Here is a 26,759-nt window from a genome sequence, read left to right on the forward strand (position 1 = left end):
TGATCAGTCAGGGTAAAAACTGAGCCTGGAAGGTACCGAATACCTTTGCTTGCTGCTATGTGAAAAGCAAATTGAAAATGATTAATTTGCAGATGGACTTGGCCTGGATTTTCTTATGAGAACACATCCACAATGCTCTGTCCACTGCAGGACCCTCCTAGTACGTGAAAGACATTGAAAAAACTGTAGGGAATGCAGAATGATGAACTTGTAGAAGAAGATCAGGTATGAGACCAGATAAAGAACCTGAAGGTGCACAAGTCCATGGGACCTGACGAGATACATCTGTGGGTCCTGAAGTGAGGAGGATCTGAGGGGGATCTGAGAGGATCCCTGAGGGCATCTAGTGTGAGATGCCTCTGCCCATGGCAGGGGGGTTGGAACTAGATGATCTTTAAGGTCCCTTCCAACCCAAAGCATTCTATGATTCTATGAATTAAAAAATCATCTGAATAAAGTGTTGTGCAACCTGACCTTAGCTGGCCATTTTTTAAAGCAAGCTGTTGGACCAGATGGCCTCCAAGAGGTCCTTTCCAACTTCTGTTATAATATGGCTGTGTTCACCAGGTGGAATTCTTAGTCCAGTGATGATGTTATAGAAACTCTTGCGGTGAACATATTTTATGCTTTTATACAAAGTTAAAAAGAAAAAAAAAGCCTTGGCTAAAATTAAGTTAATAGCTTAAGCTAATAACCAGTTAGTGGAATCCATTAACAAACATATGTTATATGGACAACAAAAGGAAACAAAACCACACCAAGCTTAAGCAAACATACAAATCTTTAATTTTCAAAGCATAAAAGACTTTTAGAGAACTCCAAATACCCCATACCAATGAAGAAATAATGTCATAGAAAACTTCTTCCAAAAACATCAAAGTGAGATTATTTGACATTTTACATTTCAAAATGTGAAATGTGAATTAGAATTTAGTTTTTCAGTCTTCAAATATATATTGTTTGAAATGGAACTGAATTCCAGTTTTTTCATCTGCATCTAATCCATAATTGCAGAAATAATCCATAAATGCAAGAGGTAGAATAAAGTTTTCTTATGACAGACTAGTTGGCTAGAGAGTTTTTGCAGGGATCTCTGAAATAGGTAGCACCATAAACCTTTAGAGGTGTACTGGGTGAGGTAGTAGAGATAAAGCAGTGCACACTTTCCAAGTAGTGTCGTGCCTCCCTTATTGCCAGAAGGTGAGGTTGCCTCTTTGTTCACTATTTATGGTAGCCACTTATTACCTTTTGAATCTCTGGCCTTAGAATGAAATTTGTCAGGTATATCCTCTGCCAGAAGGTCACATTTTGTGGGTTGTGAAAGCAGATTCTGCTATTTTGATGTACAAAATACAGATTATGGAAAAACACTGCACCACGTTAAACAATCTTCTTTTCCTTCTGCCATCGTTTATTCTTATCCAAACTTTTTGATTTAATCTGTGTGGATAATTTTATAAGATGAGATTGAAGGCCAATTAATTTCTATTTATGCTGCCTCTGAGCTTTTCTTTTTCAGTTCTTGCTGAAATATACTTCTGCTCCTTGCATGATAGTTGGAGTAGTTTAGATTTCAGAATGGACTGCTCCCAGCAGAGTCCTAAAAAGACCTCAGGGCCCAACTATATATAACATCCCTCACTTGTGCGTGAGGTGGCATATGCAGGACCTTAGCTAATCCATGGGACAGATCACTTTGGAACGGCTGGACGAAGACTGCAGATGGGTCTGCTTTTATTAACAAATGCAAAGGGGATCACTTACAGTTTGCAATAGTGTCTGTTACACCACTCCATGGCTCCTGCTTTTTCAGTATGGTTGGTATGACCATGTCTCCTTCCTGCACAGAGACATCAGGCTTTTTATGGCTGCCACTGGAAATATTGAAACACCCCATACTGGCAAAATCCAGTTATACAGCATGTCAGGATTGTAGAAGGCATGTCAGGCTTGGAAAATGGTCATTGGATAGGGGGTTCTTCACAACAATCTCCTACCTCTATCATCTTCAAGATATCTTTGGAGCCAACCCAATCACTCAACATTACAGCCTGTCAAATCCCAAGAGTGACTTGTTACCAGAAATTCATAAAAAAGCATAGAAAAAAGCCTTCCCACATGGGACTCAGCAAATTGTTAAAAGGAAGAAGGACCTGTCCTCAGGCTGCACCAGCTGAAGATCTGATTAAGAGCTGCATAAAACAGGGAGTGAGGCTGCAGGAGCTCTCGTACTCTTTTGTGCTGCTACTTTGGATGAATAAAGCATGTCTTGTTGCAAGCCCAGCTGGCTGTAAACAGCTCATCTGTATGTTTGGGTATCTGGTGTGTGTGTACATCTACACGTAATGCAGAGAAAGGCAGAAGGAAAGTTCATGCTGGAATAGCTGAAGTGCTGATAGAAATTGGAAAGTTAGTGTGTATAAGGGACATTAGCTACACTGGCACAAGAATCTAAAGCAATCTCAGACCAAAAGGTCAGTACTATGTCTAAAAACGTTAAGTACCTTCTAGCACGAATGGCTGCTTCTGCAGATGCTTCTTTTTTCCTATCTTTATTTAAAAGGAATATGATGCACTGAAGAACAACTTTTTCTTGCAGTAAGAAAAATACTCTGACAAAGAAAATAGGGTCATGCTTCCATTCAGACTGCCTAATGACATAAGATAATATTCGAATTTAGATCAATGATCCTTGGTCTGAATTAAGCAGAAAAAAGGCTTTTACCCTTGATGTCTCACCCTCAAAGTGAGCAACCAAATCAACTATGTACTAACCAGCAGAGTGGAGCTAGCAGAGGGTCTCAGAGCTACTTTTAACCATCTCTGCTGCAAGCTACCTCCTTCTGGCAGCGAGACCTGCCTGGTGGTGTGCCATGGAAGAGCAGCATTGTGTCCCCATCCGCTGATCCAAAGCTCTGACCTCTGTGGAGTGCAATGGAGGTGGCACTGACATCTATATTTTTGGTGAACTGTTTTATATAAAATGCCTATCCCTGTATATGAAGTCACACTCTTGACTGAATAATTTCAGGTAAGCATAGTAAATAGAAAATCACTCCAGACTGGGCTATTGCTAAGGAATGTTAATGCAGTCCCAGGACCTTTCCTTACCTGGAATCACTACAGAACATCCTGATGAGGCACTCTGATTGTTGACTTCGCTTTTAAGGATTTCTCCAGAGAACAGACATTATTATTTTTTTTCTTTTTCCTGCTTTGCATATTATTAACTGAAAGAACCCATGTAGTAAAACAATGTGAATAAAGATCGTTAACTCCCAGATATTATAAAGAGAATGAAGAGAATACAGTGAACTGGTAGCTTAATTGTATATCTTTTAAAGTGTTTGAAAAATATGGGCTTACTTTCTATACTTATTGCCTTTATTATCAGTACAATTTGTAACCAGAAATATATGAGAGTCAATTAAGGTTTTGAAGAAAAGTTTTCTTTTCTTTTCCAAATGAAAGTGTCATATATCATGCAATATCAAGTCTGGTGCTAGACTAGCAGAAATTTACTGCACCATGTCCCTGCAGTGAAAATTTGCAGCTAGATTAATGTCCCTTTAGCTGGCATTAAATCAATTTCATACGTATGCTCATATTTTCAACAGAGTGACATTCTGCAATAGCTGATGTTTTGTAGGAGCAGCAAAGAAAAAAACTCCGTGGATTTTTTTCAAGTTTCATATATATATATATATATACACACACACATATCAGTGAACAACACACTTCATGCTTTGCTTTCTGCAAAAAATGTCTTGATGTTTCAAAGTTAGCTAGCTTGCTTGCTTCATTTTTTTTTTTTTTTTTTTTTTTTTTTTTTTTATACAAACTATTTATTATCAGTGCAGCTTCACACTGCTGAGAAACACCTGGAGTTGCATCTATATAATCTGGAAAGAACTGACTTTTTTTTTTCCAGTTTATTGAAATTGCTCTTATACAACTTACACTTCAACTATTGTCATATGGGGATAAAACCATCATATGTCATCCAATGCAATGCTCACCGTGCTATCGCTGAATTCATCCTGGCTGGTTCTCAGCAGAGCAATGAGGTAACAACTCCTTTCATGACAAGACATACAAACTGCCCACCAGGGTCCTGTCTGTCCATGGGAATTTGTCCCCTGGGTTCAGAAGACCTTGCTGACCAGGGCAAAGCAATCTCCTGGGCAGGACCCACAGAAGGTCGCTTTTTCTGAACGCTCCTTCTGCAGAAAGGACATTGAGGAGAGCAGGAGTCAGCACTCAGGCTGTTCTCCCAGATCAGCTGCTGCAACCATGGGAGTAGACACTACTTCTTTTTCCTCCCCCAGTATTTTTCTGAAATACATGCTAGGCACAAGGAGTGGTTTGTGCAGCAGTGACATCACCATGACATCACTGGTTAACAACTCTCAGGGATTTTCTCTCCTCTTCATGGTAGGTAAAACCATACTGGTTGCCTTGGTAGTTAACAGCTATAGCTGTTCCTCTTTCTGTTTTACTGGTACCTCACTTGTTTGATATGACCACAGGCAATATGAATCCTCGGGAGAAGAGCTTCTGTGTGTAGGCATCTCACCCAGAGGATCTGATCTGAAAATGAAGTCTTCATTTTCTTCTCACTGTAGTAAAGAAGGAGTATATCCTATGGGTGGAGAAACCAGTACAAGTAAAAGGAGAATTGAGACCATGATTTGCAAGCAGCTTTGCTGTGTATTTGAAAATAAGGAATTTGCTGGTATTTAATGATTTACAGATGTTTAAGTACAGGTATATTCTGCGATGAGGTGTTCATGGATATAGGGACACTATAGCAAAGGCAGCCTACATATATGGATATCCATGAATATGCTTACAGAAAAAAATATTCCTTTTCCAGCATTACCAAGGTCTAATGAGAGAACTGAGAACGAGTGCAAGTCTCCCTGGGTGACAGTCCATGGCAAGTGCTGATCTTGTGAGGGCCACCCTCAGGGACACAAATGAGCTGATCTAGCCACTTTGTTGTATGACCTCCAACATGTAGTATCCAAGCACCTCACAGCATTGCCATCTCTCTATGAGATAGGAAACACTCGTTATGTTTTACAAAGGAAAGAACTAAAATCTGAGGAAGACTACCGGCAAAATTCAGCCCTGAAGCTTTGACTTTCCCTATATATATGCATTTTATGGCAGAATTAGTCTAGTCTGGAGAAGCAGCTCTTTCTACACACTGAAAATTGGTGGATGATGTTTCCTTAAGAAGCTGCTTGACACTGATGTGTTACTTCTGGGGTCTTTCTGTGAGTAACAAAACTCATCCATTAAAGTCTACCATAACCTGGTAAACTTGAGCTGTCTGAATGCCTGTTTTGCATCGAGTTTTATATCTTTCTACGTCTTACCTATGTTGATTAATACCTCAGTCTCTGTGCTTCTAAGGGGCATCCAGAAACAATTCCTATTTTCCTTCCAAGCAGGCATTCAAATTAATTTTCTGGAAGGCTTCATATGCCTTTTGTCACTTATTTCTTAAACCTTTGTCCTGTCATGTTGAATACCTTTTGTCAGCAGAGTATGCAGTTAACATTTAATTACTGGAAAAAGAGAATAATTTTTTTTTTCCTGACATTTGAGGCAGCAAAATTATAGAATTAATATCTGGGTCAAGAAGAAACCGGCCCATTAAGCATTTATTGTTGTAAATTGCTTGAATGACTTGCTTTCAGCTTTGGTCAGCAGTGTTGAGTGGAAAGGGAGGCCTCATATAGGCATTCATTATGGAAAAAAAAAGTGAGAATCAACAAAGGTCTTACAAGTATGGTTCCTTTCTACTGTTTACATCTTGGGGCTTTTTTTTTGTGTGTGTGTGATTATTATTTAATTTTCAGTACAAGGCAAACTATTCACTAGCAGAATCATAAATGAAAAGCTGACTGCAAAAATCCCCAAAGATTTGACAGCCTTGGAAGACAGATGATTTTTAAACAGCTGCCAGAAATATGCATGGAACAGCTAGTGTATATACCTCTACCTGCTTTATTGTCCTTGGGAAGGATTTTCAAAGTTTCCACATAGGAGAATGTCTCTCTAAACCTAAAGATAAGCTGCACAGGACTTTTATTTCATATATTTCTCTTTTGGAATATGTGCTATGTGTTGTATCTATTGATTCTTTAGCTGTGTTGTGCTTTGAGGTTTTATGATGGAAGAGTATAGGAAAATAAATTCTGAGCATTACATTAGTTTTAGGCTTTGTTCTTTCAGCGTTCAGTTTTTTATTTTCTGTGATACAGTTTGGGTTTTGTTTATATATGCACACACACATATACCTGTACGCATGCTTCCTTTATCATTTCTATTGCCTATCTTGCCTTTTTCAGAAATCAGTTTTTAAAATTTCTCACTGTTCTCTGTGTCATATTTAATTTAATCCAATATTTATAACCAAGGTAAAGTGAACAATCATCCAATGCTTTTATGTGCATGGTCTGGAGCAGTTTTCATAAATAAGGATTTAATAAAAAACTGGTTTCATTTTTTACATTCTAATTAAAAATTAAGAGGAAAATAAAAAATAATAAAAAAAGAAGAGCAATAAAACAGACCAAATTCTCTCAGCTGCAAGCGCTAGCCAGATTGGATTTGCTAGATTTACTCTCATTTATAATATGCATAAAGGGGGAAAGCAGAGCTTGCAATAACTGTTTTAACAAAATGGTGAGCTAGCAGCAATAACAGAGTAGTAATTAAAAAGTGCACTCTTTTGAAGGAGCTCATATGCCTTTTCTCACTCACAGAGAAAAGTTACCTGAAAATTCATTAATCAGAAAACTTAGGGTTTTGCGAAGCAGCTAAGAGCTAAGGAGTCAGCAGGGAAATGTTTGCCACCATTGAATTACCGCAGCTCAGCTGACATGGCAGTGAGTTGTGGTGTCTCAGCTATGGTGACCACCTGCCCCTTGCTGCAGTGTTGGGATCTTCCTTACCACTGCCCTACAGCATTGTGTGGGGAATGGGAAAAATTGATGCAACATGGACTTGGAATTTTCAGAAGTCTGTCCCTATAGCATTCAACCACAAAGCTCAAACTGACTTTTCTGAAACCGGGATCTCACCCTTGAGTTTCCAGAAAGATTGAATGAGGGTGCACAGCAATGAAAGCACAATCTTCTTTTCACCAACAGGTTGAGTGAGGTGATCCTTCTACACTATCCAGCACTGGTGAGGCCATAAGTGGAGAACTGCGTTCAGTTCTGGGCTCCACAGAACAAGGGAGACGTGCACATACTGGAGAGGGTCCAATGTAGGGCCACCAAGATGTCTACGGGCATGGAGCACCTCTCCTGGTAAGAAAGGCTGAGAGAGCTGGGACTGTTCAGCCTGGACAAAAGAAGACTTGGAAATCTTTTTGATGTCTATAAATACCTCCAGGGAGGGTGCAGAGGGGATGGAGCCATGCTCTTTCAGTGGTGACAAGTGACAAGAGGCAATTGGCACAAAGTGAAACAGGAGGTTCCATCTAAACATCAGGGAACAGTTCTTTACCGTATGGGTGACAGAGCACAGAGAGGTTGTGAAATCTCCTTCCCTGGAGATCTTTAAAAGCCTCCTTGATGTGGGCCTGGGCAACTTACTCTGGGTGTCCCAGCACCGGGCTGGACCAGGTGACCTCCAGAGGTCCCTTCCAACCTCAACCATTCTGTGATTCTGTGATTCTACATTGTTCTGGTGGGGACAATGTGGGACATAGAATCACAGAATCACAGAATCATAGAATATCCTGAGTTGGAAGGAACCCATAAGGATCATCGAGTCCAACTGCTAGCTTCACACAGGACCACCCAAAAACCAGGCCCTATATCTGAGAGCATTGTCCAAACGCTTCTTGAACTCCGGCAGGCTCGGTGCTGTGACCATGTCCCTGGGGAGCCTGTCCCAGTGTCTGACCACCTCTGGGTGCAGAACCTTTCCCTAAAACCCAGCCTGACCCTCCCCTGTCCCAGCTCCATGCCGTTCCCTCAGGTCCTGTCGCTGTCCCCAGAGAGCAGAGCTCAGCGCCTGCCCCTCTGCTCCCCTCGTGAGGGAGCTGCAGGCCACCATGAGGCCTCCCCTCAGCCTGCTCTGCTCTGGGCTGAACAAACCAAGGGACCTCAGCTGCTCCTCATATGTCTGCTCCTCTAGGCCTTTCACCATCTTTGTTGCCCTTCTTTGGACACTCTCTAATAGTTTGTCATGCTACTGTCACACACACCCACTGACAGCATTTTGAAAACCTAAAGACTGTTCCAAGATTTTTTTTTTCTTTAACTTTCAGCCCGCTTAGTGCAGCAGGACACCTAAATCCAACAGAAAACATGGGAGGACATATTTTTTATGAGAGTCTTTACTGCATGGCACAGACAGTTCTGTTGGAGTGGAGGAGCCATTTAATTGCAATTAATTTAAATTAAATTGCCAGGGTTTGTCTGGGCTACAAAATTTCTTTTCTTTTTTTTTTTTTTTTTCCTCCTAGCACACTGTTGTGTACTGACTTTTGCTTCTTGATAAAACAGTGTCTCTGATAACTGACAAAAACAGTGGGTGTGTGAGAGTTTGAGAAGGCAGTTTGGGAAGACCTCTTTAGATGCCACCTCTGTTCTCTACGTTATTATCCTGGTCAAGGGTAAATGGGTAAAAGCACTTGATAGGCACAAAACAAGAGAAAACAGTAATTTAAAAATGTTTATAAATGCATAATCCTTTTATTTTCTGGGAGAAAATAAATAAATAAGTGAATGCCCAAATATATTTTCACTTCTAAATTTGTCTCATGTTGAGTTATTTTGGGTGAATGTGAGAAAATCAAGGTACACTGCTTCTCGGGAAGGAAGAGGTGAGATTAAAATGACATTTGATTCCAACCCTTAGGCCATGATCTGTACAATAGGAAATGCCTTACAAATCAGTATGCCTTGTTTGAATCTGAATGGGTTATTTTGATATCCGGGGTTGCCATTTGTCCAGTTCTGAGAAAAGTTTTCTGCAGTGGGACTAAAACCCCACAATTATCACAGTGGAGGCAAATGCACAGTAGCGAAAGGACACAGCCATCTCACATTTTTAAAACCATAGTGTTCCTTATGGGACAGCACATGGAAGTGAAACATTTTTATGTGTTAAATGCTTAAAAGTAAAAAGTCTTTGTCCTAAGGGAGGGAAAGAACTCTCTTATAAATTAAAATGTTCTCATTTGGATTTTTAACTAATTCCTCAGTGGGAAAAGAGTAAAATTAGAAATAGTATTTTTAGTGTGAGAACTGTGGATTTTAATGAAACTGTTTTCTTTAAGGAACAATGAAAAAAGTTTGCCATGCTTTTTGACTAGTACTTGTAAAATCATTTGTGCTCAGTCCTCAAAGGGCCTTGCAAATATTACCCAGGTGTCAAAGCACTGTGTGTGAGGGAGGCAGGCGGTATTCAGACTGATGGGATGGAGCATCAGAGAGGGAGCATGGGGCCATGGAGCTCAGAGTGACTGGCATCTTGAGGTTAGGTGTTAGCTCTAATACCATTAAGGCTGTATGGCAAAAACACTTCTGAGAATGGGATTGAAGCCACTTATTCTGTTAATGCTTTTGCAAATGGTGCTCATAATTTTGCAAGATAACCTTACGTGGATAAGAACTGGAGACAGACAGAGACTGGATGTGACTTAAAGCTTTTCCACAGTTAATTACTGCTAAAATATAGGATTATAATAAAGAAACCAGAGCATAACCTTCCAAAGATCATATTTCTTTATGCTTTATATACCTATATATACCGACATTTATTATTTCCTGTTGCAAGCAAGTCATAATAATCCCGTGTCTGGCTTCATAAAGTGTGTGAATTTGCAAATATGTCTGTATCAATATATAGCAGTACAAAGTTGGCTAGCTTTTGTGTGCATCTAGCTGTATTTTTGCAGAGCTAATCTCATCTCCCATCCAATATAAAACTGTTAGGCTGTCTGTTATGCCAGGAGGCCACTTATTTTTCCACTTGTACATAGTCAAACCATGGTTTGCAAGCAGTTCTTTAAGTCTATCTCATTCTTGCATCTGTCTCTGTGAGTGTGTGTGCATGTGTCTCTATATTTCTTTAGTTCTTTGGCTTAACAAATACTGTGTTGGGAACTGACCAAGAAAACTTGTGGACTCAGCATGAAAGCTCTTCAGATACCTCTAAACTCTGATTCTTTTCAGACAGGCAGACAATGAGAGTCTAGGAGATAAAGTTTCTTGTTTGTTATAGCCTCAGTGCAGTACACCTTATGCTGATGCTGAAAAAGTTTTTAATAAAGCCTTACGGGATTAGGAAAGAGAGGTAGAAAAAGAGTCTGCTTATATCAAAATCAATTAAGTATGATGAAATCCTTATTCTCCGATGATAGATTTTTAACAGAAATGAGTTTCCCTGCACTGTAGCTTAAAGCAAAGTCTGAGAGCTGAGTAAGTTGGGCCACAGAACTACAGCCTTTCTCTGACTACTAAACAGCATAAAAAATTATGATTGGAAAAAAAAAAATCAACGTAATTATTTTGGCACTTTTATCACACTATAAACAATTGCACAGGTTTCTAGATATTCACTGATCTATATTTCTCTCCCTTTTTTTCACTCTTAAATTAGGTCAGCCTTTCAAAGCAAAGTTAGTCATTCTTCTCAGATGCAGAGCACTATTTGACTTGCCTTTTCACAGGCAGATCAAGGTGTTTCTTTGTTGCCTGGAATGTGATAGTAATATTCTCCTCTAATAAAATAAATTTTTCCTCTAGAACAAAACCCAACTTCTAAAGAACTAACCATAAATAAATGAATAGAAATAGTAAGGACCTCAACTATCAGAGATGTTCAACTTCATTGCACTCAGCCTGAGTGAAGAGGTTTTCAAAATTGCATGTTTTTCCTCTTTCTCAATGTGATACTTATGTAAAAAGAAACCTCCCATATACAGTATTATACATATTGGAACATAAGCCTAGTGACTCTTCTGCAGAAGTGAGGTGGTAAGGTGGCAACAGACACCTCGGACTGTGGAGGTGCATCCAGTTTCATTCAGCAAGGGCAAAAATGGCAGACCTTTAGAAGTGTATTTCTCTTACCTGTAAGACAATCTCTGTATCGCTTATTAAATATATATATATTTATACACACCAAATCCTATCCTTCTGAAGCCTATTGGTTGTTTTTTCCATTCATATGACTGACAGTGAATCGAGACCTAGTGTTGCTTCAGGATTAGCCTCTTAACAGAGGACTCTTCCAACCTCAACCATTCTGTGATTTTGTGAGAACACTGGAACATGAAGAGTTGGGTTGCTTTTTTCTCCATGGAGAGGTCTGCCTTATTAGAGATAAACTGGGAAAGCATAGGTTCTGACAATGGCGGATGAAACCTGTTGGTCCTTGCATGATGTATCTTCCCCATAATTGTGTGCATGTGTATTTCCTATTAGCTATAATAAGAGTTATGTATTGAGAGCAGATGTTATTTAACCAATAACTGTCTCATGCTATTACATCTAGGTTTATTTAAATACTGTTGCCTCTCCATACCATGTGAGCATCAGAGTGCAGCTTTCCACAACAAACCATTGAAAAAATGTTCATATTGCTGCTGATCATCAGAGTGTAGGGATGTGTTTCAGATCCATAATGCTGACTGTTTTTATGAAGCTGACTTCACTGATGTCAAAGTCTTGAACTGCAAAAGGTGAGTGTTTCACTTACAGCAAAACTGCAGTTCAAAATAATCTTGGATATGAGAAGGTGCACCTCTGTGTTAGATGTGTGCTTTGGCTTTGGCATGCACATAGGTGGGTGTTTGACCAGAGTTAATAAAAAGGCAGAAGTTGGAGAAAGAAAAAAAAATATATCTGCAACGAGTTTATTCTTGGGGTGAAAGTACAATTTGGTGTGAGCTGGGTTCTCTCACTTCTCCATTAGCAGTGTCCTGAGGTATAACCAAGCTCACTTTTCATCTCAGGGCAACAGGTCAGAAAAACCTCTGTGAGAACTCAGGGAGAAGTAATGGACAATGCTGTGTGCCATAAAAAAAAGGAAAAAAAAAAAAAGTTACAGAGAAGGGAAAGTGTGGGAGAAGAAAACCAATAAGAAAACACATTTACTGTACAAGAGTAGTACAGCACAGGGAGCTGAAGTGAGTCAGGGAAATGTAGGGGTTTTCTTATCACACGCATTTTTCATCTCAGTCTTCATCTCTTCCCACACATGAAAGCAAATGGATAGGCTCTGTCTATATAGCACAGGATTTCACATTTATCCTTGAACAGTGACTGCACATCTAGAAACTCAGGACTGTCCTAGGATCTGTCTCTTTTAGAGATATATGCCTTCTCCTCTTGTGCCCATGGACCTAATTCTTGAGCTACTGCAGGCAGAAGGAGAGATTTTTATTTTTATTATTATTATTATTTTTTTAAATCAGCTACATCTGAATAACTGAATCTCCTCCTCCTGTACAACAAGAAGTTTCATGATGCAGAACATTTGGTCACAGCTAGCCCAGGGTATATAATATCCTCAAACTCACTTTGCATAAATACCCTTGTTGCTGGTTCTCCACTCTCTGGTCAAGAGGTTTTAATTAATGTAAGCTAATGCAGAATGGAGAGTTGTCTGCTTTCTTCCCCCCCGAACCCTGGGATTCATCCCTGCTCCAGGGGGAAATTGATAGTTAGGGGAAAGACACCAACCTCCATACAGACCCATTTTGTGTATTTATCTGAAATACAAAACTGACTCACTTGCTAGGTAGACAACATAGACATTGAACACTAAAGGCCACATTTCCTAATTAGATGGCACTTAGGAATGCAGGTCTGTGTTTCCATAGAATAACAGTACAGTTCATAGAATCATAATATGGTTTGGGTTGGAAGGAACCTTTAAAGATCATCTACTCCAACCACCCTGTCATGGGTAGGGGCGTTGTTGTATGAATACATTCATGTACTGCTTAAAAACACCTCTGTGCTGTGAGTGGGGTGGCATTCCTTAGAGGACTCCTTGGGGTATCATGACTAGGGTTTACCAGCGTCTGCCCAGTGCACAGGAGTCTCACGTGATCTTCCTGTTTCATAACCAGATTCTTTTTTCTCTTTAAGGTGACCAGGAGTCACCTCTGAGGGGGAGCTAAGTCTGTATCAATCAATAAGAAAACACATTAAACCATGTGTTCAGTCTCTAGTTTTATAGAAATCCAAGTAAATTCAGTGACACTTGTCAGTACAAATCCATATTTATCCACACAGTTGCTTAATGTGGGTGCAAATGTGTGGCTGAGTTAGATCTATACATATTTAAGCAGCTAGCTTTAATCATGTGGCTGACTTACTTTCTGGATAAATTTATTTATTTTTTTCCTGTATTTACTTAAGGTGCTGTGGATAGTAAGCTCATGTCAGTGGTTAAATCTACTGAACACCCCAGAGAGCAGAAGAAATGGCCTTACTGACTGGGTCATTAGGTGAGGGAGGGAATGTCGCTCTGATGTTTGTGTCTGGTGCTTCAACCCTACAAGGCCATTTTCTTGCAGTGCAGATGTCTGACCAGCCCTCCAAAGGCCGAGGTGAGCAATTCCACAGGGGAAGCAAGTCAGGCATTCAAGAGATGAAGAGTTGTTGAATTCATGATACCTTTATCTGCTTTTCTAACCCAAGCCCAGACTTAACAGATGGGTCCTGAGGTCTGTTTTTTGACCTTCTGTGCTGTCATTGAGGTTGGAAATCCCCACTGCAATTACTAGCAAGTTCCTTTGTTATGAACATTGACTCCCAAGGGGAAACATAGCCAAGAAACTGAGTAAGGCTGACATTGTGGTACTGAGATAAAAGTATGGACACAAATCTTTTTTTTTTTTTTTTTTTTGTGGGTGGGGTGAGGAATAATTTATGATTCCATTTTCTTGAGATTACCTTTCCTGGTCCTCCCCAGCCGTTAGTAATGAAAACAATATACGTAAAGGCTAATAGTCTACTGCATGGGAAAATGTCAAGTATAACCAGAAAAAATAAAAAGGAAGAAAGAGGAATGGGAGGAGGTACTTCTGCCTTGCTACAGACCCCTCAGTAAATTGTGCACAACACAGAACATGCTGCAAGCCCGGGAAAGATTTAAGCCGCAGGCCCTGATGTAAAGCTGAGTGGCTCTACATCCACTTCTGCAATTGCAGTCTTTGCTTCAGTTATATTATTCCTCCTCAGCCTGACTATGTTTTTCTATATTTCCCCTGTCTATTTTCTGAAGAGGCAATTGTTGTGAATGGTGGAGAAGGTTGAGTGCCTAACTGAAATAAAGGAAAATTAGTTTTTAAGGAGAGTAAATTGGATAGAATAGGACCCATAAGGATAACAAGCTGGTGATAATTCAGTGTAGTCTTCCTGTTCTGTTCCTGTTTATTAAATATTCTTATTGACTTCTGCTTCTCAGTACTCTATGTGCTGTGGTGTACTAAATTACAGTAACGGAATATTCTGTCTACATATGCTGACTGGTCATTTGAGAGATGAGTGTACTTAAGACAGAAATGCTTTCCTTTAGTTCTTGCATCTTTGAAATGCCTATTATAAAATGCACATCTGTGAGAAGGCACTTCCCCCTGCCAAATGAGAGTTAATGCTGGAAAAGCTAGAGAGCTAAACAAAAGAAAAAACTTTAAGGAGGAACCTCCTTTCTGACTCACAGTTCTCTTTCCGAGCCATAGCTAGAATTATGAGTAGGAATTAATGCTGGTGCCTCCATACCCACACCCTTTCTCCAGTAATGAAGTCCTACCACACAAATGTTCCAGAAAGCTCAGTTTCCCCTTGTGGAGATCTAGAAGTGCCGATGGACAGCAAACTTTGCTCTCTCTTGCTTGGGGAAGAAGATGTTCTGAATGCCAGCCATTTCTGGCAATGGAGGGTAAATTACACAAGGCTGAGGAATGCTCTCAAGCACAAGCATGCATATATTCATGATGTTTAACCATTATCACTCTCTCTGGAATATCTTTGAGTGGTACATCTAACACTCTTTTGAATAATGCTTGGATGTGTCATGGGGAATAGCATAAACCAGTGACTTCTCTCAGTAGACTACGCAGATGAGGCCATTGTGCTCCGGAGGGAGGATTCTCTCTTCGTGGATTTACACTGTGATTTTATAGCCAGACAATGGGTCTTGGCCAATTTTCTTTGCTACTACAGAATAGATGAGAAGTTCCAACTTTTTCCCCTTTTCAGACAAAGGGGAGAAGGGGAAATTTTACTTCTTTCCCTTCCCTAACTTCTCTCTCCCTTCTCTAACTATTTATTTATTTTATTTATTTTTTTCCGTAAAGTGGCTGACTTTCATTGCTTATTGCCCCAGAGTACCCTGTCCCTGGGAGTATTTGCTGAGTTATAGCCCAGAGGGTTCCCTTCCTGATGACCAAATTGAAACCAAGTCCCCAAGGTCCAGGCAGTTCTGTGGCCATTTTACAAATGTGACCATTTTACAACAGTGTGGTATTTCTTCCTGCTGCATTTTTTTTTTTTTTTGCGTCACTCCTATTTGATGTGCTGATTGTGCTCTGAGAACACTTCCTGCAAGAAGCTCCCAAAGGAGAAAAATGGGAGGGAGAAATACCTTATTTCCAAGTCCCAGTGAAGCTTGTGTGTTAATCAGATATTGAACTGCTCAGCAAACTGCTCAGGACAAAAGAAAATGCTTCTCCACTTCCTCCGAGATAGAACTTCCAGGCTCATGAGGCATTTGAGAATGAAAATAGTTATGTTTATGGACTTCAAATGCCTCCAAAGATGGATGGAAACAGAACAAACTTAAAATGGTAATGTATGTATATATACTCCACCTCTTGGCGCTCCTGTATCTCACCTTATAAGACTGCCTTTATTTCCTGAATAAGTGATGGAAATTTGTCCTGTTTCTCTTACATGACCATTCATTGTCTTGCGTTTACTCAAGTAAGTATAAGTCTAAGTGCTCTGCCTTGCTTAGCTGTCTGTGCAGCAGAGGCTAAATCTGCATCCAAAAGGGAATTCAACATCTACAAATTCAACATGCACTGAGTAATTTGGAGGCAGCAAACAGCAGATGTTCAGAAAACATTCAACTTGTTGTCATTGATCTCTGTTTTCCATTTGGAGTAGCATTTTTTTTTAATGATTATTATTATTATTATTATTATTATTATTTAAAAAGCAAATACAGCCCTCTTCCATTGAACTGGGCCCTGGGGCCTTACAATTCTCACCAATGCTAGAAGAATTTCTTTTACCTTAGAAAACTGTAAAGTATAAAAAAATTCTTTAATGGGGAGGGACATATTTTTCCAGAAAGAAGTAGTCAGCTTTTTATTTATCTTTATTCACTTTGTATAAAATTATATCCATGTATGAGATAAATGTATCTATCTAATGACTGAGATATCACACCTAGACAAATACTTCAACTGGTACCCCAACTCAGAGAAATGTCTGGGAGCAGAAAAAGTGATTCTTCTAGTACATACAAGTTTCAGGTTTTATACCCCTGGGATTCTTTCAAACAATTATGGCTCTGCAAGTGTTTTGCTTTATTTTTCCCATACACAAACATATTTAATTTGTTTGGTATATTTAAAGCAAAAGGCTTGGGAATTTTCTAAGCCTTCTGATTTAAGGAGTCCCTCAGCTCCAAAGTGTAGTCTTCAGAAAAAAAACAATAGATGTTATCTCCCATGTTTGCATGAGAGGTATTGTAAATTATGAAACAAACCTGTCAGGTTTGTATCCTTTTCAGGGTCAAATCCATTCCATGTAATTCAGGTGTCTATTTTATCACTGTCATAAAGAAAGGAAATTAAGGAAATGCAAGTGACCCAGGTGACAATAGCCATTTGGGCAGAGCAGATTTCTTCCTTTTTTTTTTTTTTTTTTTTCAAGATTCAGAATTTCAAGACTATATGTCTCCTTTTTGTTTTTTGTCACTCATAGGGACTGAACCTAGAAGAGGTCTTCTGAGATACTCTCTCAAGCCTGCTCTTGCAGAAAACTTCACTGTTTAACCTTTAATTCAATAAACTCACAGAAATCTCAGATATATAGGCACATTGTAAAGCATTGAATTTCCTTTCAAGACCCAAATGTCTTGAAAAATATCTAAAGAATATGAGTTCTGACCACTTAGCTGACCTTGGTTTGAGTTGGGCTACATGATCTCCATAGGTCCTTTCCAACCTGTATTATCCTCTAACCCAATCATCCCCATGTAAAAGGGCACTGAGAGGTCTACAGGCCACCCATAAGACACATAGGTGGCATCAGTAAGGGATTCTATTGAGAATTTCCTTCTCATAACCCCTCTGGAAAATTTGATAAGACCATAGCTTTTTGCTAACTGCACGAATGGATGTTATTTTGTTATACCATGTTCATTTCACTGAGGTTCTTCCGCTTCTTGTGTTTATGCCCAAAAATGATTCAAAGCAGTTCTACAGAGATGCCAACAGTTGGAACAGAAAGAGACAGGGAGTAGTAAAAACCTGTCAGTAAGAGAAGAGGATTGAGAAACAAAATTGGATTTTTTTTTTCCTTTATTACCACTACAACCGTTTCTTTTGGCTTATGTTAATCATTAAAAATTGAAATCTCCAGAGTGCTAGACACATACCACAGGGAATATGTGATCAGGCTTCCATCAACTGTAGTATATTCTTGACTTTAGCACATTCCTGGTCTGTACAGAAGGAAGAAAGAAGATATCATGGCAGGAATGCATCTCTTCACCACGTTTGCTAATGGCTTGTTAAGTGCAACACTGTATGGACCAGTTAGTCCCTCTGCCTGCTCCCCCCCCCCCCCCCCCCCCACTTCGGCAAGGCAGGAGCTGCACAAAGCAAAGCATAGCAAAGGCAAAGAAGGTTAAATACTTGTCAGTAGCACTTCAGTTCTGAGAGGTCCCATGGCCAAGAGGCAGAGTGTATTGAAGGGGAACCTGCTTTTAAGTTTATGTCTCTGGTGTCAGCAGCATGTCTGACCAAGGCATCTAAGCTTCTGTTCCTTTTCCTAGACCACTTCACTTATATCCCAGATAGGAAAGCAGATTGCTGTTATTGTCGTAGTCCCAGTTTTTGAACCTTTTCAAGTGTTGGCATCAGAAAGGAGGGTGAAGGGCTAAGATCATTTTTGTTCTGGGAGCCAGTCAGTTCTTCTATTTGTGCTAGGGAGAGAATAGTCAGTGTATATCATAGGGACTCCTCAGCAAGATTTATCTTAAACTCGGCCACCCTGAGCAAGCATATCTGCCTGTCATGTATTTTGCAGATATCCTGGGAAACCCACCTCCAGCTCTGCTCCTAGGTCCATGTAACTATACATTGCTCTCAGTGGAAAGTCTGGGGTAAAACCATAGCTTTTCCTATACTTCTTACTGATTACACACCTAATGATGGTGGATTGCAGGGACCTTTTAAAAATCAATTTTTATAATCATATGATTCTATGATTTTTGAATCATAGAATGATTTGGGTTGCAAGGAACCTTAAAGATAATCTAATTCCACCCCCCCTGCCATGAGCAGGGACACCTCCCATCTTCAAACAAGCAGAGCACAGTTATAGACAGAGAGAGCTAAGGAAGGACTAGTGCATTTGGCAAAACACCAATACAAGTCAACATGACTACAGATGTCTCCACAGCAGAAGTCCTGGTCCTGCAAAGGGTGACAATATTGTCAGTTGGATATCTAGGAAATAAAGCTTTATCTCACAGCTGTCTTTCTCTGTTGCCTCAACTCCAGACTGTGTAATTATTTCCTGACCAAGATGCAGTCACTTTAGCTGCTGTGGAAGATATGGTTGGAAAAGATATTCCCTTGAATTTCTGCTTCTTTAACATTACTTTTGTGAAAGCAAATAACACCAAGTATTATATTTCAATGTCATTATTAATGTAGTGACACTGATGTAATCACTGATGTGATTATAGTGCACTGTGCACAAAAGAATGGCTCTTCTTGGTCGGGCTATAGCTTGTAAGAACAATAACTTGTTCCTGACAGCTGATAAAGGAGAGAGGCAAAAGAAAAGGCAAGAGTGACACTTCTCCTTCCTAATTTGCAGAAATCAGCATTTTAGGAACTTATCTAGCTGGGCACCGAATCTGTATATTTATGTTTAATAGCTGTTGATAGGCTTTGTTTCCAAGAATGTGTCAAATCATATTTTGGCATCTCTGAAATTGTGTTTCAATGAGTTCCACTATGTCCTTGGGCACTATATGAAAATATAAATCCATTTGATTTTTGCCAAATACATATCTCATAATTTCACTTGTGTCTCTACTCCCTTGTATTCTTAGGTTGTGAGAAATAATGCATGATCATTGCCTATTTCCTTTCTTTGAGATTTTCAAAACATATTTTCTGCTATCATATCCCCCATCATCTCTTCTCCAGACAAACACTTCATCTGCTTTTTAATATCTGTTCAGATAGAAGATGGTCCATCTCTTTGGTTATTCTTTTTCCCCTTCTTTGTACTTCTTCCAGTTCTGGCATATCATTTTTTTGTGATGTAGGGATGAGAATTGCATTCAGTAAGATGAAAGAGTATTGAGTTTTTTTTTTTCGTTTTTTTTTTTTTTTTTTTTTTTTCTTCAGATTAGCATAATGGTGATTTCTTTTTTGTTCTCTGTGCCTTTTCCTGTAACTACTCTGGTTTCACTTACTTTTCTGTCTGCTCTTGAGCACTAAGAAGACATTTTCAAGAAGGGCAGCAGTGTGTCCTTGTAAGGAAGAATCTATGTTCAACTGTGTTCTATCGAAAAACCGTATTTTTAAAATATATATGCAGAAGAAGAAGGGTCTGTCTCAAATTTTTTTTTTTTTTTTTTTTTTTTTTTTTGCATAAAGGCATAGGTTGTGATAGACAGCGGTAACAGAAGACAGATTGAAAGGTATGTTATGAGGTCTTTCTAGGTAGACTTCTTCCTGGGCTTGAGAAGAGTTTGTTTGTTTGAGGTGCCTGGGGGTCCACATTGAACGGGTGTCTACAATAAATCTTTCATTCCTCAAGTGTGGACATGCCCAAGAAAACCCTGATTTTAAGAGATATGTTGCACAGCTGTGACAGATCCTGACACAAGGCTGTTTTACATATGGCTGCAGAAGCATGATACAGTGCTGTTATCACAGTTGTACATGGGAAGCCAAAAAATAACTTAAAGAATCCAAAGGCAAAAAAGAAAGAGGAAGGAAGGAAGGAAGGAAGGAAGAGAAGGAGAAGGAGAAGGAGAAGGAGAAGGAGAAGGAGAAGGAGAAGGAGAAGGAGAAGGAGAAGGAGAAGGAGAAGGAGAAGGAGAAGGAGAAGGAGAAGGAGAAGGAGAAGGAGAGAACAAAAAAATGAGAAAAAGAGAAAGAGAAAAAGAGGAAAAGAGAAAAAGGGAAAAATAGAAAAAAACAGAGAAAAAGAAATGGGAAACCCAGGACTTTTATTTCAAAGCAATTGTGTGTGAGATAGTTGTTTGTCTGCAGGTTATGGATAATTTTGGAGCGGAACTCATGGCACCTGTTCAAGATACCAGGACAGAGGGTGTTGTTCACAGAGGGATAGAACTGTCCTTTATTGATAACTCCAGCTCATTCAGTATAAACAAGCTTCTCTTCCATCTGTGCAGCATCCTGTCATTGCCTGAACAATGCTGAAAGGAAAATCCTACGCCCCACTTACTTCCTGCTCCTGACATATGAAGCGCCAAGAGATTGAAGGCTGCACATGGTGGAAAAGAAAGAAAAGAAATGAGGTAATGGATAAGCATAGCAGAACTTGCTTGTTTTGCTGACTCCTCCACTGATGACAGAAAAGTGAGACCTAAAGGTGACTCTTTTGAAAGCCATTATGAAAAAATGAAGGTGTTATGTTATGCTCTGGTTATATTGCAAAGCAGAAGGAATGGAAGGTGGGGGTCATTTGTTTGTCCCAGAACCCTACATTGATGAACCAAAGGAACACCCCAATTACAAGTGGGTCTGAGGTGCCAAGGTGCTAGGTGGGGAATACCACCTTTGTGCTTCTTGCAAACATGCAAGCTGAGTATTCCAGCATGGAAGGAGAAAGGGGAAGACAGAGAGATGATACTTGTGGACCTGAACTACTCATAAATCAGTAACAAGAGCTGCAATGGACGAAAACTTTGGAAGAAAACATACAGAAAGTATGAACAGTAAACCTATTTTATTCCTGCTATCCCTACCAAAAGTCATCTGAAAGATAGGCATCACTCATATATTGAAGGTTTTTACTCACTCAATTCCTCGTTCTTTCCTGAAAAAGGAAAGCAAACAAACGTGTGCCTGGTGACAGGACGAGGGGGAATGGGCTAAAGTTGCACCAGGGGAGGTTTAGGTTGGATATTAGGAAGAACTTCTTTACTGAAAGGGTTGTTAGGCATTGGAATGGACTGCCCAGGGAAGTGGTTGAGTCTGTTTAAAAGACGTTTAGATGTAGCCCTTAGTGATATGGTTTAGTGGAGGTCTTGTTAGTGTTAGGACAGAGGTTGGACTAGATGATCTTGAAGGTCTCTTCCAACCTAGACGATTCTGTGATTCTGTGATTCTTTGTTTCTGGAGATCTAGGAGAGACTTTTCTTCATGCAAGTGGCAGTTAGAAACTGCGTGTTCCCATGAAAAGGCAGCCTTTTGAATTCCCACCTTCAAATAACCTTAAAGTCCCACAGCCACACTGGAGAACAGAGGTTACTCAGCCCCTCACATGATAGAAGGCAAAGTACTTAATGGATGCAGTGAGGCTTGGCGCAGAAGACTGATCTCTCCGGGTGAATGGCAGTAAACTCACCGGCCTTTTGTACTCCAGTGTTTGCTGACAAGATGAACTGCACTGCTAATCAGAAGCATTAGCAACAATAAGCTGTTTTAGCCCATTCTTCATTCCCTAGTCCCATAGCTAGTGTTGTACATCATTCCCAGAGGAAAATAGCGTTTTAGGGTTATGCAGGATGCCTGGTTAGTGCATAGTTAATGGAGAGAGACATATGCTGAAGTCCTTGTTGAGTAATTCCTCCCCATATAAGAAAAGCATCCAGACTAAGACAGGTATTCAAATTGAGCTCTTGTATTGTTCCGGAAATTTTGAATTTTACTAATAGCACCTCTTCTCTCTCCAGAGAAACAGCTGGTGTATGCATGTCTCCAGGTGCAGGCTCCAGATTGTGGCTCACAACCCACATCCCATTGTCTCCAATAGGAAGTAATTGCTGGATGAACCCTAAGGATGACTTAAGCCTAAAAGCTTCTAAATTCCAGGGAATATTTTACAGATCTTTCCTCAGAAATTCCTATTCCTCTCTCAGCTTTGTGGAACTAGTTTCTAATTGCTCCCCAGGCATTGTACAAGAAGCTCAGGCATCTAATTCAGGCTTGGCAATTTGGCTGAGAGTCTACTAAGGCTTAGGTGTTGAGAAGCTGGCCTTGCTGCATTCCTCTGAAAGACTTTTACAGTCTCTTCCTACTTTAGGGTCACAGCAGCTCATATCTTTAAATATCTATGTCTGCAGCACCTTCTCATTTTAGAGCTAATGAAATGACAACCAGATCCTCAAAACTCTGAGGAGACTAGTGGTTCAGCAAAAGCATTTTGTGAAAAGAAATGTCCAGCCAACAGTTCAGTTCCTTTCTTTTCCTTGTGGCATCCCATCATAATAGCCCAGAATTTAGGCCTTTCCTTTTAAACATGAAAAAAATATTTTAGATGGCAGAAGGTTAAATTCTGATCTCGTCAACCAACCCATGACTTTTAAGTTGATTCTCCATTTGTTTTCACTGGTATGAGTACATACGTTGAAAGCAGTGGAGCTATACGTGGGTAATGTTGACATAACTGGAGAGTCGGGCCTACAGCTTTATTGATGTTCTTCTAAACATATGAACAAGATGAATAACAAAAAGCAAACAAACTGGCATTTGATGTCATCTCATAGAAAAAAGTAACACTTGTTATGAAGTGTCTGTTCTGATCAAGAAATTCAGTTTTGGGTCTTACATAGGAATAGGTAATCCCTGCTGAAGAAATCAGTACTATTGCCAACAAAAAAGTAGAATATATAGAGAAAGCAGTTAATAAAGATATTAACAGTAATGGTAACAACAACGACAACATTAATAGCATCTTCAATTTTAGTAAGGGACAAATAAAACTAAAGTTGACACACAGCTTAAGGCAAAGGATATTCTACCCTACATTTTGTTGATGGTAGTACATCACTGTAGGAGGTGCTAAATCTGGTTTTAAAGTGACTGAAAATACAGAAAACCACATGCATCAGAACCTGTCCTTATTAAAAACCATTTTGCTCTGACTTTAGAAAAAACAGAATATTGGTTTCTAAAAGCAGATTTTAGCCTCACAGATGACTCTGATCATATACTTATACAGTGCTATAAATTGCTAATGGGCTTGTGGATTCTGTGAAGCAGGAAGGAATTGGTTGGAAAAGTGCTGTTTTCAAAAGAGCTTTTGAGAGGGAAGAAGGGAACATAATCAGGAGTCTTACAGAAATTCAAGGTCACAGGCATGGAGCAGAATGTCAGGAAAGGAAATGAGAAGAGAAAAATAAGTTAGAAGGGTGAGAAGTGAGGATGGGCAGAAGAATGGTTAACAGTGATGGCAGAAATGAAAAAGATGTCAGAAAATGTTAATCACGTGGCAGGGACTTCAGATGTCCCTAGCACTATGTCTAAGCCACTTTGCTGGTACTCCCTTTCATGATTCTTAACTGGGACCGTCTCTTCATATTTGTAGAGACTTCAGCACAATAGGGACCTGCTCTCTGTTCTCTTAGATCTCCAGGCATCATCATCACACAACTAATTAACAGCAGTAATAAATGATACTGTATTGCCTCTTAACCCTCTGCATTTAGTTTTCTGTGGGCTGCATTAAAAATAACAAAAATTAAAAAAAAAAAAGATTAATAATCTTCAGTCAGAGTGAAGCTCTGGAGAGATGACACCATCTGGATGATTAGTACTTGTTTCATTTGCACGTTGAACTCGGTACTCTTCCGGCACTAATTATTGCATACCCCTCCTTATACCATGACTTCTGGGGCTGTGTGTGTGATATAAATAGCAGACTAATGACATGCTGCATGTTGCTCAGGAGACCTCATGTTAGTTTACAGCATTTCTCTGATTATTACTTTTTTAATAGAGAGAAGATAAAATACTGATCTTGCAAGCAAGACATGTGAGCCTTAATTTGTTCACATTTTTCTAAGAGCCAATGCACGATGAAATATTTATACGTTCCTCTCTGACTGTAGCATTTTGAATGTGCTGGGTTGTTTATTGTTGTAGTTAAGAACCAAGGGAGAAAGAAGTGCTGGAGCATTAAGTAGCAGGATACCCATGTCAAGTGTGAAAGTAAAACAGGAATAACTAAAGTAAACCTAAATACGTATGGGGCTAAGGGGCTGACTTACCCCATATGGATAAAAAAATTCACAGTTTGTCAACTGGTGGAACATTTGTGGAGGAAGTCACAGAGTCAAACACTGTTCCTAATGCTTGAAAATCAAGGCAAACATAAGGTTATTAAAATGGCATGTAATGCCAACTAAAATAATGAGGTTTGTCATCTTATAGAGGTGTAACAAAAATTGTTCAGAATGAGGAAGAGGAAGCAAAGAGAGGAACCAAAGCCACAGATTGGCACAGTGCTTTTGTAGCCCTTTGAAGTATAGACCACTAGACACTGGGGTAACGAGATGTCCATCCTTTGGTCACTTAATCTACATGTGACCTGGCAACATGCTATCCTCCTAAAAATTCACTCTGGCATGTTCAATTCTAGCCGTAAATTTACAGTGTACAAAGATCATTAACTGATGATAAGTGCAGTGAGGGTTGGTGTGGCATTTCCACTTTCACAATGACATTTTGGTGGGTTAACTCATTCCCCAAGGGTGAGTTAATAAAAGTTTATTGTTATTCATTCTTTGTTTGTACTGGGACTAGCAAAGATTTGTTTCTCCCTGTACACAATGCAATTTTAGTAAAGGATTTAAGAATAGTGTCATGTAAAGCAAACAAGTCTGTATTCTGGCTTGAAGATCAGACTGATAATCAGAGGAAGATTTAGGACCATATCTGCTGATGATCTTTGCTGTAATTCTCTTGCTTGGCCATTACCTGCTCAACACAGTCCTGGGCACTTTCCTTGTTGTAGATCAGCATCTCACTCTCTGCTCAGATCTCAGCCCAGTGCTTCTTGGCTGCCTGTCTATAACTCTCCTCAAATACATGTTTGAACCATGGAGAGCTCTCCAGCAGCAATCATGAAATATCCTGTTCTGACCTTTACCCAGAAATTTCCCATCCATCCTTTCCTTGTTATTGCTCACAAGTAATGGGACAACCTTGGAAGGGAAGACTGGTAGTCTATAGGCTGATTCCCAGCAAAGATATGCAAGAGAATCTGAAATATATCCTAAGATTGTGCCCAGAGGACACAGACAGCACTGAGTAGGCATAAGGGAATAAAAGATAAAGGCGACTTACAGCTTTTCAACTACTAAATATTAGGTCAGGATGCTGGCTGTCAATCTTTCCTGACTCATCGGTCTTCAAATTATCCAAATGCTATTCTGAAAATTTAAGCTGACTGAAAGCAGGTTTAATTTTCTTAGCTCTATTTTGTACTTCACAGACCTGCAGAAGGCTGCAGCCCACATCTTGAAAAATAGTATTAAACATTTGCCATTACAGAGATTCTGGTTTTGGGTTACAGTGGGGTAGGAATTTAGGGAGTCTATGGGGACTGGAAATACTCTGTTAGAGCATTTAAAGTAAAGGTGACCTGCTTCTCTTTCTCATCATCCACTGTGCTCTGTCTCCCCCTCGACCTTGCTTTGTCAGCTAGCCCAGAAAATAAAAGGACTATTACATTTTTCTACACTCCTTGGGGTTTCAAGTCCTTTATCTCTCCTTAAGTCTTCACATTCACAAGGTCCAAGGACCAAGTATAAGGCAAAGAGAGGGAAGGCTCCTTGCAACGTTTTCTCATCTGCTTGCGCACCCATGCAGTACTAGCTGCAATCCAGACCCTCTGTGATTCATAAACTATCTAATTCTCTCTTTAAAACTCTCTCTTAAATCAAAGAATTTTGTTTCATTGCCTCCTGCTGCATGAAGGTCAAAGCCTAGTGGTGCATACTTCACTGATCCTTTATCACAGTGCCCTCTTCAAGACTGGTTTTCATTTGCCGTGTATCAGTTTCCACTCCTGTCTTCATGTAATTACAGGAAGGTGACATGAACAATCCCCCTTCACCTTCATGAATATCTGAAACACAGTCTGAGAGTCCACAGGTAATTAAGATTTTAAACTTGCTGTTCATGTAAAAGTTTTTTTTTTTTTCTTTTTTTTTTCTTTTTTTCCTAAAGAGACCTTAGGTGCCATAGCTTAGACTTCAGAATGTTGAATATATCAGCTACAATGAATTTGAGAATAAATGCTTCATTTTTTTTTTCCTTCACAAATTACTTTATCCTCAAATAAAAGAAAAACAAAGAATCAAAAGAACAAAGAACATATAATATTAATAAGGAACTGAAATAATTATTTTAAAATAAGGAAAATCATATAGTCTAATACTTGTATGGTACACTCGGGACAAAAAAAAAGGCAAGTAATTCTGTTCTAATATTATCTGTTCATTCAGAATATAGGATTTTATGGATTTCACAAAGC

At 39.5% G+C, this 26,759-nt stretch overlaps 1 long non-coding RNA gene across 1 annotated transcript in view; it reads right to left on the reverse strand.

Moving 5' to 3' along the window:
* The window catches only part of LOC121064980, a 582,402-nt gene that overhangs the window by 229,395 nt on the left and 326,248 nt on the right, over nt 1–26,759 (reverse strand). Inside the window, exon 2 of the long non-coding RNA XR_005816851.1 lies at nt 4,451–4,457. This is a non-coding gene — a long non-coding RNA (uncharacterized LOC121064980). The remainder of the gene's footprint in view (nt 1–4,450; nt 4,458–26,759) is intronic.

The sequence above is a fragment of the Cygnus olor genome, chromosome 2, assembly GCF_009769625.2.
Source record: "Cygnus olor isolate bCygOlo1 chromosome 2, bCygOlo1.pri.v2, whole genome shotgun sequence".
NCBI lineage: Eukaryota > Metazoa > Chordata > Aves > Anseriformes > Anatidae > Cygnus > Cygnus olor.